This window comes from Oreochromis aureus, linkage group 3 (assembly GCF_013358895.1).
Source record: "Oreochromis aureus strain Israel breed Guangdong linkage group 3, ZZ_aureus, whole genome shotgun sequence".
In the NCBI taxonomy this organism is placed as follows: domain Eukaryota; kingdom Metazoa; phylum Chordata; class Actinopteri; order Cichliformes; family Cichlidae; genus Oreochromis; species Oreochromis aureus.
In genome coordinates this window covers 81,701,155-81,712,361 of record NC_052944.1, presented here as the reverse complement: position 1 = coordinate 81,712,361, position 11,207 = coordinate 81,701,155, and positions in this window count along the sequence as shown.

Below are 11,207 nucleotides of genomic sequence, written 5' to 3'. Positions count from 1 at the left end.
ACCCTGCAGTGGAATAGAACCCCCCCCGACCTTACACACACACACACACAACACAGACATCACATGGGGATACAAGTCGGAGATTGGCAGCATTACAGAGAAACTAACAAAAAAAAAAAAATAGTGTAATCTACAGCTGTGGCCATGAGAATGAGAGGTGTTGTTTGTTTATTTACAAAGTTTGCTGTTTCAGTGATAGTTGTATATCATTATAGCACTTTAAACAGGTGATCCAGTAACGCTGCACTAATGAATTAGACTAACTATTCACTTTAGCTAAAGTTATTAAGTTAGCTAAAGAGTTGGGATGCTGTGTAAGACATAAATAAAGCTGAAATACAAAGGTTTGGACACCGTTTTGCATGTTTCCCTACTGTAGGGGTCTCTGCAAGCATACAGGGCTTTGAGAGGGTACAAGATGACACCTTTGGATTTCTACTAGAAACAGTCGATCATATTTGTTTGTCAAAGCTGAATCCAGGGCAAACTAGGCTAAATTTGCGTTTTTAGCTAGCAGCTACAATAAGCATAAAAGTTACTGTACGGCTATCATTTGCTAACATGACGTTTGTTCTTATACATGTAATACATTTATTACCAACCTGAGAGTTTATCCGCTGGTCATTCGACATGACGAATGACTTCTGAAGTCTTAATTCAGCTCAAGACGCTGTAGATTCCCGTCAGTAACACTTTCAGTCCGCTAGCAAAATGTAGTTCTACTAATCTACGCTTGAACCGGAACCGGATGTAAGTCCCAAAAAACTGAATTTTGGAACTGAAATTGAATGGTGAGAAGTGAAACTGAAATTATTCGAGCTGAATTTTTAAAGGATAAAATGCAGTTTCAAAGCAAATCAATTCATTTTCAAACCATAAATTCAATTTCAAATTAGACTAATTCAAATTCAGTTTTCAAAAGCTTTTATTCAAGTTACAATTCAGATTCAATCCGAGCAATTCAAATTCAAATTTAACTTATTCAAGTTCAGTTTCTGATGGCACAGATTTCTGCCCATAGCTGTGATCAACTGTGTCAAAGGCAGCAGCCAAATCTAAAAGGACTAAAACAACAGAGCAACTTGAGTCGACAGTTAAAAGAAGATCATTAAAAACTTGTAAAAGCGCCGTCTCAGTACTGTGAAGAGATTTAAAACAAGACTGGAACACTTCACAAATGCCTTCAGTGTCTAAAAAGGTCTGAAGTTGCTTGAAAACAACCTTTTCCAAAGTTTTGGACTCAAGAGAGTTTAGAAATTGGCCTGAAGTTAGAAAGTACATTTGGATCAAGAAGTTTTTCTTAGTAATGGGTTGCACAACAGCATGTTTAAAAACAGCTGGTACACAACCTGTTGACAATAAAGTATTTAATAAAAATAAAATACTAGGCCCGATGGCATGAAGAGTTTCTTTAAGGAGGCGAGAAGGAAGAATATCTTGTGTGGAATTAGACGGTCTTAAGTGATCAATTCGTTTAGTGCAGAAAAGGTCAAAGGCTCAAACTGCTGAAAAACAGCCGAGCATTTACAAGGTGGATCTAGGTCTAACACTGCCTGGGAATACAGTGTTTGTAAGGTTGAGATTTTTTTAAAGAAGTGATTCAAAAAGTTTTCACAAAGTGCAAAGGAAGCCTCCATAGGAACAGAGGCACAGGGGTTAATCACAGAATTAAAAATATTAAAAAGAACTCAGGGCTTATGAAAGTTGGTAGAAATTACACCGGATAGGAAAGCAGATTTTGCAGCTTTAACAGTTTTCTGATATTTTGTTAAGCAGTCACGCAGGATGCCCAAAGACACCTGGAGCTTGTTTTCTTTCCATTTTCTCTCTGCACGTCGACTAGGGCTGCACGATTTTGCATAAAATGAGAATCACAATTTTTTTGCTTAGAATTGAGATCACGATTTTCAGTCATATTTATTGCACTTATTAACTGCACATCAACTTTGTCTTTTTTTTTTTTTTAAATCATCGTCATTTGGAAATGAGATCACACATAAGTATGATTTGAGATCGCGATTTCCTAACAATTAATCGTGCAGCCCTAACGTCGCCATACACGTCTGAGAGCACGGGTTGTTTCATTGAGCCAAGGTTGATGTGAAGATTTGGTGCGTTTGGTCCTTAGTGGAGCAACAGAGTCAAGGATAGTGGAGCATATTGAGTTAAAAAGGTTAGCTAGGTCATCAGCTGATAGTTTCACACCGGGGTTGGTATCACAGAGGACCGAGTTAGTAAAAGCAGAGGAAAAGCGAGCGGCAGTTACTGAATTTATCATGCGCATCTGATGCAAAGGTCGCTCGCTGTCCAACTCCACGTTACGCACTGCACATAACTGGAAAAATGATCCGATATTCCACAGTCCTTGATTTATGTAATAAAGACATCAAGAAGATATGCCAGCACCAGATCAAGTGTATGACCTTTCTCGTGGGTTTGATCACTTACCCACTCTAAGGGCAAGGAAATCTTTTACTAGTGGTCCAGTCTCATAGCATACATAGATGTTAAAATCACCAGTAATTAAAACACGGCCATATCCTAATATAAGATTCCCCAGTAAGTCAGCAAAATTGAGATTAAAATCCTTAACGCATTTCGGTGGACGATAAACCACCGCGCAGACAGCTGATGGAGCGCAGTTCATTTCCAAAAGCTGCCCCTCAAAGCTGGCATATGAAACAGGTGGCAGTTGCCGACAGCGAAAATCGCTTTTAAATACTGAAGCTAGCCCTCGACCTCTACCATTGGTCTGGGGAGAGCAGAAAAATGAACAATCGGGGGGAAGGAGTTCCGAGAAAGAAGAAAACTCACCGCGTCCAAGTCAAGTTGCCATCAGGAATCTAAAATCCAGTCCCAACGAGATACAAAAGTCATCTAGGATAACAGTCAGACGATCAGCTTATCATTGATCAGTTTCATGATTGAAGTAGCAACAGGAGATCCTCACAGATGCTGTCTTTACAAAAGATAACAATAAAAACTAGGCCATTGTTTATTGGTAGACCAAGACTGTGATGATAAAAGGCTTGATTTTCGACATAGTGTTTTTAGTGATGGCATTTCTGGCAATATGACGTTTTTGTTTATTTGCTGAACACATCTCCAAAAATGCACGTCACTGTTGAGAAACTGCACAGCACAGCACACTGGTTTTGCATGCGTGAGGTCAGGTCCAGGATCCAAGACTACAACAGAAAAGCCAATCAGCTGATCATTGATCAGTTTCATGATTGAAGTAGCAACAGGAGAGGGAGGGGGAGAGAAGAAGAGGCAGTCGCTCCATATATCTCTTGTTAAGCTTAGTGTGGGAATGCTTTCTTCGGGACAGCTTTCTCTTAGATGAAATGCTGGTTTCGTAGCAAAGCTCTAAATGCTCCACAAGACCACTGTTACGGCCCTAGCTGGGCCTTCTGAAACTGCCCTTGTGTGGGCGTGGTGTTTTTCTCCGCCGCCTCCTCTCTTGCCACTCCCACCTCCTCTGTTTCTCTCACTCTCCTCTCTCCCCAGGACACAGCTGCTCTTGGTTAGCCTCGTTTGCCACCTGAATCCAGTCAGCAATCACCTCTGAGGCTATTTAAGCTACGGACTGAATGTGAGCAGGGTGGCTTTCTCTGGTGTCTCTGCTTTGTGTTCTTGGTGTGTGGTTATCCTGCTCGTAGTGTGGAGTTGTGGAAGCAGTATAGCTGCTTTATGTGAGTAGTGTGGACTTGTGGGCCTCGGCAGCAGTACAGCTAGCTGCTGCTGGTGACAGGGTGAGCTTGTGGGCCCCTGGAAGTGCCTCCTCGTGGTGTGGAGTTTTTGTTTGATTGAGTGTTCTTTGTTGTTGTAACCTTTGTTTTCCTTTTTCCAAGGGTTATTGGTAAAACGGTGTTGCCGGCTCTTTAAGTTAAAGTCGTTTGTAATAGATCTATTTCATTTGTAATAAAACTATATTATTATTGAACAGCTCTGTGTGTTTCCCTTTTTATTCTGTTTCCGGACCCAATTGTTACTGGTCCCCTCAATTGCACGCCTAGACCCCTCCGGAGGGGACGTAACACCACCGACTCTCTTACGCCACAGCCCCTCTATCACGTGACGCATGCTGCTCCAACGTGCTAAGGTTATGAGCTGGGTTACGCTATGTCGCAGGTTTTTGTGAAGTGCTTTTGTGATATTTAAAGGATTGGATTACATTTTGTGTGTCTTTTCGATAACCGATTAAGTAATTTAGGTGAGTATCGGACCAATACGTAATATCGGTCCACACTGAGACGACGTTTTCGCTGATGGAAAGCGCAGTGGTTTGAAAGCGCTCTTGAAAACGAATACATCTCAAAAAGGGTCTGACTTTCTAAAACGATGACGCATGTTAACCTTATGATGCAGTCATGTGACCAATTAAACTAAGATAGCGGAGGGCATTATACAGCAGTTGTTTTGTTTGCTCTCAATTTTGACAGTCCTATTAAAGATTAATATCAGTCTGTACGTGCTCCAGATTTCTTGAAATTATTTAACTCTTTTGCAACTTTTTACTTTTGTGTTACTCACAGCAACAAGTCCACCTCATTGTTAGTCCATTTAAAAAACTCTGTGCTTTTCCTCAACATTTTGCTGCCACGTTTCAAAGAGCCCGTGTTCTGGGAATCCATCCTACCTAACATACCATCCTACCCGTTGTTTTTTTTTTTTTTTTTTTTTTTTTTTTTTCACGAGTAGCACATGTCTCCTTGTGTACGACCGACAAACCTTACTGGACATAAAAGACGGACTTTCTCATCACTTTCCGGAGTTCAGGTTTTGGAACACGGACCCTCCGTTTGCAGACCCCCCATTCATCTCACCTGAGACGCCTTTGTTCTGGGCCCGTGCAGGCCGCAAATGCCGACGCAGAGGGAGAAGATCTGGCGTTCTGGTTCGACTGAGACGGCGCACTAACAGACCACCGTTACCCAGTTTATTACTGGCTAATGTGCAGTCTCTGGAGAACAAGCTGTGCGAGCTTCGGGCACGGATCTCATTCCAGCGAGAGATGCGGGACTGCTGCGTGATCTGCCTCACAGAAACCTGGCTATCGGACAAGGTACTGGACTCCGCAGTACAACTACCGGGGTTCTCTGTGCACCGCGCGGACAGGTCACAGGAGCTTACTGGGAAAAGCAGAGGCGGTGGTGTGTGTTTCATGATCAACAACAGTTGGTGTGATTATGCGAACGTGCACCCGGTCAAATCCTTCTGCTCACCGGACCTATAGTACCTGATGGTTAAGTGCCGGTCATTCTGGCTACTGAGGGAATTCACAGCAGTGATTATTACAGCTGTTTACATTCCCCCACAAGCCGACACTGACCGAGCACTCAGGGAACTGTACAGCGCGATCAGCAGTGAGAAAACCGCACACCCAGAGGCTGCGTTTATCACGACTGGGGACTTTAATAAGGGTAACCTGAAGAAAGTCTCACCAAAACTACACCAACACATCCATTTCAACACTCGTGGAGACCGGCTTCTTGACCACTGCTACACCTCTTTCCGGGATGCGTACAAAGCCCTCCCCCGCGCCCCATTCGGCCAATCAGATCACCGCTCCATCCTGCTTCTACCCGCCTACAGGCAGAAGCTGAAACAGGAAGCTCCAACCCTGAGGGCGGTGCATCGTTGGTCGGACCAATTGGAGTCCTCGCTGCGGGACTGTTTTGATCACGCGGACTGGGAAATGTTTCACGTGGCTGCTAATGCCATTGATGAGTACACAGACTCAGTCTGCGGATTTATCAGAAAATGCGTGGAAGATGTCGTCCCATCCAGAACAGTTAAATTCTGATTCTCTTTGGCTCTCAGCGAAGGCGGTCGCACTTTCTCCTCTCCTCCTTAACCTTATCTTCCCTGCTTAGCCTCTATGTCCTTGTCTTGTCTCATGTGCATTACTTCCCTGGAATAGACTAACACAGCCGTTCTCTAAAACCTAAAAGAGAATCATGGATTTGATCAACTGGTCTCTGAATGCTATTGACACCATTTTCTCAACGAGAAGCCTGGGCTCGGGAGAGCCTGAGTGCCCTGGAGGGACTTTCCCTGCCAGTTACACGATGGACGGGTGGCAGACCTGGAGGGTCGTGTGCCTGGCGGGACTGTCGATCGAGGATGCTGAAGATATCTATCTATTCGGAACCGTGATAACAGGGTTCTTGCTGATCGGAGTTGGCTTAGCCCTGGTTTATCAGAGAAACAAGAGAGCGGAACCGGCTGTTCAAACCCCCCCAAAGCTGCCCGCTGGAATCGAAGCGACGGGATGAGGCGCGACCTCTCACAACGAACGTAATATGGTCAACATCTTGGAGACCCTCGCATCGGCTGTGAAGGCTCAAAACAACAACATTGAGCGTATGGGGGGATACATCAGAGAGAGGCCTGCTCAAAATGGGACCCTTGAGCGACAGTTGGAAGACATCGCGGAACGGATCACAGCAGCTGTGAGGTCTCAGAATCAAAGGAATGACAACACCATGGAGCAGAAGTTTGATACCATCATGGGGAGGCTCGCGGCTCTCCAACGGGAGATCGACAGGCCAGTGTCGGAGTGTTAGAGCAGCCAGAAAATTCTCCGGGCTGCTCGCATGGAAATTTACAAAATTCAACATCGAGATTGCGGACCCCATAACGGCCCCAGCTGCAGGCCCAAGGCTGGAGCCGAAATTAGCCAAAATTATCTCTCCCAGATAACGTCTGTGTTACGGCTATTCTTCCCATCCCATGCAAGGCCACCTGAGTTGGCTGGAAGACTGTTTACTTAGCCTGGCAGGGCGAAGGACACTGTCTCAGCTTGACTCTGGACATACACACACAAATACACATACACTGATTTGCACACACTGATCCCCCCTCCCCTTCCAAACGCCTTCGATGCTTGTGCCCTACTGGAGAAGATGGTAGTCGACTGGACCAGCGCAGGCATGCTGCAGGACCGGAAGCGCTGTCTACACCGGCTCTCTCTCACCCTTTCCCCGCCCCGTTGCTTGTCTTGTGTTTCTATGGTGTATTGATAGTCATGTGCTTTTTGTGCTGAGGTGTTTTTTCTGTTATCAAACTGTTCTCCCACTAGGAGCTCAGTCTGAGTGGAGTTTTTTTCTCCTCCTCTGTCCTCATGTTACATACTTTCGTTGTTTTTTCTTCCTATCAGCCTACCTTCTGGCATGTCTCCCAATGTGATGTTTGTGTAATGTTGGTCAGAAGGTTCCTTTGTGCTGTAACCCTAATTTCCCTCGGGATTAATAAAGTAGATTGATTGATTGATTGATTGATTGATTAAATCCTTCCCAAATCAAAAACCCTGGATCAATGGAGATGTTCGCACGGCACTGGCGGCACGGAGCACCGCTTTTGCCTCCGCGAACACATCGGACTACAAACACGCACATTACCAACTCCAGAAGACGATCAAAGCAGCCAAACGTGAGTACAGGGACAGGGTGGAGCAACAGTTTGACAACACTCGGAGTATGTGGCAGGGACTAAACACAATCACAGACTTTAGAGGGAAAACCAGCACACCGCAGACCACGGCCTCTCTGTGTGAGGATCTAAACGCATTCTACGCTAGATTCAACACAGCGAACACCATGAGACCGGACAGTGTGCGCACCGCAGATGACGTCAGTGTGCACACTGTGTCTGAGGAGGATGTGCGGAAGTGCTTCAGGAGGGTGAACGCACGCAAAGCTACCGGTCCGGACGGGATTCCCGGCCGCATCCTCAAGTCATGCGCGGCTCAGCTGGCTGGAGTGTTTACACACATCTTCAACCTTTCCCTCTCTCTGTCTGTAGTCCCAGCCTGCTTCAAAATGGCCACCATCGTCCCTGTACCCAAATCCTCCACCATTTCCTCATTGAACGACTGGCGACCTATAGCCCTGACCCACATCGTGAGCAAATGCTTCGAGAAGCTGGTCAGGGACTTCATCTGCTCTGCACTACCCGACTCACTGGACCCTCTACAGTTCGCATACCGTCACATCAGGTCCACTGATGATGCCATAGCCCTGACACTCCATGCTGCCCTGTCACACCTGGAGAAGAGAGACACGTATGTGAGAATGCTGTTTGTAGATTACAGCTCAGCATTCAACACCATCGTTCCCTCGAAGCTGGACAGGAAACTGCAGGATCTAGGACTGAGCAGCTCCCTCTGTAGCTGGATCCTTAACTTCCTGTCTGACAGACGCCAAGTGGTCAGACTGGGCAGCATCACCTCATCCCCCATCACAATGAACACTGGTGCTCCACAGGGGTGTGTACTGAGCCCTCTCCTGTACTTTACACCTACGACTGCACGGCCACAAGAAACTCCAACATCATTGTGAAGTTTGCGGATGACACTAAAGTGGTGGGTCTTATCACCAACGAAGATGAGATGTCATGGTCCTGGGTCGTGCGACCCAGTGATTTGAGTTTTAGTCTATTTTGATGTTTTTTGTTTGTTTCGGTTCATTGAGTATTCTAACCCATTTGTCCTTATATTACCCTTGTATTAAGTCTCCCTTGCCCTTCATGTGTTTTTGTCTGTGTGTCTTATGTTGCCAAGTCATGTTGTTGTTTCTGCCATCTTCCCCTGTACTCAGTCTCCCTGGTTTCATGTCTATACAGTTATGTTAAGTTCATGTCATGTCTTATCTCCATGTTTCCTGTTTTACTTTGAAAGTCTGTATTTAATGTCAGTGTATTTGCTCCACAGGGGTGTGTACTGAGCCCTCTCCTGTACTTTACACCTACGACTGCACGGCCACAAGAAACTCCAACATCATTGTGAAGTTTGCGGATGACACTACAGTGGTGGGTCTTATCACCAACGGTGATGAGACGGCCTACAGAGAGGAGGTCAGCGCCCTGACCCACTGGTGTCAAGACAACCATCTCACCCTCAACGTCGCAAAGACAAAGGAGTTGATAGTGGACTTCCGGAGGTGCAGAGGAGTACACACCCCCATCACCATCAACGGCGCCGCTGTGGAGAGAGTGAGCAGCTTCCGCTTCCTTGGTGTACATCTGGCTGAGGATCTTACGTGGTCAGGACACTCAAACAAAACAGTGAAGAAGGCGCAGCAGCGCCTCTTCTTTCTCAGGAGACTGAAAAGATTCGGCATGATCCCCCGCATCCTCAGGACCTTCTATCGCTGTGCCATTGAGAGCATCCTCACTGGATGCATCACCACCTGGTATGGCAATAGTGCGGTGTGCTGAACGGATAATTGGAGGTGAGCTTCCCTCCCTCCAAGACATCTACAGGAAGCGGTGCCTGAGGAAAGCGGGGAGGATCATCAAGGACTCTAGTCACCCCAGCCATAAACTGTTCAGACTACTTCCATCAGGAAGGAGGTTCTGCAGCATCCGGTCCCGTACCAGCAGACTGAGAGACAGCTTTTTCCATCAGGCCATCAGACTGCTGAACACTTCATAGACACCTCACCCTCACTACTGGAACTTCAACATTATGCACTCCATACTGTACATTAATGCCACTGTTTTGGACATACCAACCTCTGTATATTTTATATATCTTATTTTATTGTTTACTTTATTTCATTTGTAAAACATGTATATACACACTATATACACACTCACACACACACGTAGAAAAACATATTTAGTATACACATTCAGTAATGTATATACCTTTATATATTGTACATATATTTATTACGTTTTAGATTAGCCATTTTTATATTTTGCTTGTTTTACGTTATTGTATTTTTGCACAACCCTGTTGCTTGTGAAGCTCGCACACAAGAATTTCACTCGCATGTACTGTACCAGTGTACCTGCACATGTGACGTGACAATAAAAGTGATAAAAAAAAGATTTAAAAAAAAATTTTTTCAGCACATGCGCAAAACCTTTGTCAATAACTGCTAGAAACATACTCTGATGGGTAAAATTAAGTGCCAAACCATGATACCTTTGTGAATGTTACCTACAAGCATACTTTAATGGGTAAAATTAAGTGGCAAACTGTCCTGGCTTTTTGAATATGAGCTACAAGCATACTCTGATGGGCAAAGTTAAGTGGCAAACTTAAATTTGTGCTGGAATTACTCTGTGACAGCAGAAATCTGCATAAACTACTTACGGTAGGACGCTTTGCCAAAGTACGATGGTTTGTCAGAACACCAGAAAATAAATAAGCAGCAGACAGAAATGAGGCAGGTCGAATCTTCTTGCGTTTAACGCATGCGCAGTACTGGCACGTAAGCTTTTTCGGCCGTTTCAATGTGGACGCGCAACGCTGTGAAAACGACTGAAAATGTTAGTGTGGACATGGAATGTTTTCAGAAGAGAACGCCGTTTTCCAATCTATCCGGGCTAGTGTGGACGCACACTAAAACATCACACCCAGGTAACCTGCAGTGTTGAAAACGTCTTTTCTGACAATGTTTGCTACTCTACAATCCATCCTACTCTAAACTTTTTACAGTGTGTACCACCTGATAAAAATGTCAAACTCTCCTAAGTACCACGATGAAACCATGAAACTCCTAAATCTTACAACACAAAATTATTATTATTAAATTAGTAAAATTAGTATCTGCAGTATAGATTTTTTCATACATTGTATATATTCTACCACGGGCAACGTTGCCTCCATTTTTATCGTTTTTATTAATATTTTGACATAATTTATTCTGTTTTGGGAGTGTTTTTTTAATGTTTCTGTATTATACATTATACACATTAAAAGTTAATCTCTGTCCAAAAAATGCACTCAGTTTACTTTTTACTCACTGTGAGCATCATTCATTGTTCTCCCCCAGTAATTAAGGTTAGGATATGTATTTTTTTTTTTTATTCCCCCCAAAGCTCTGATCGTAGAATCGCCCCTGGCTGGGAGTAAATAAAATACAGATGCATCTGGAGTAGGGCTGCCACGATAGTCGACTAGTCACGATTATGTCGACTATCAAAATCGTCGACGACTGATTTAATAGTCGACGCGTCGTTTGAAGCTTTGTAAGATTACAAAAGACGCAGGAATAAGTAGTAGGATTTAAGAGTGTAATAACGGACTGAAACAGAAGATGGCAGCACTGCATGTACAAGGATGCCAGCTGCCATTAAACCCCGAAGAAGAAGAAGAAGGAGTAGCTCTGTCCCAGAATTCATAGCGCAGCCCAGCTCAGTTTCCAACAATGGCGGCAGCTAGTTAGTTTTAATATTACTGTTATTATTCT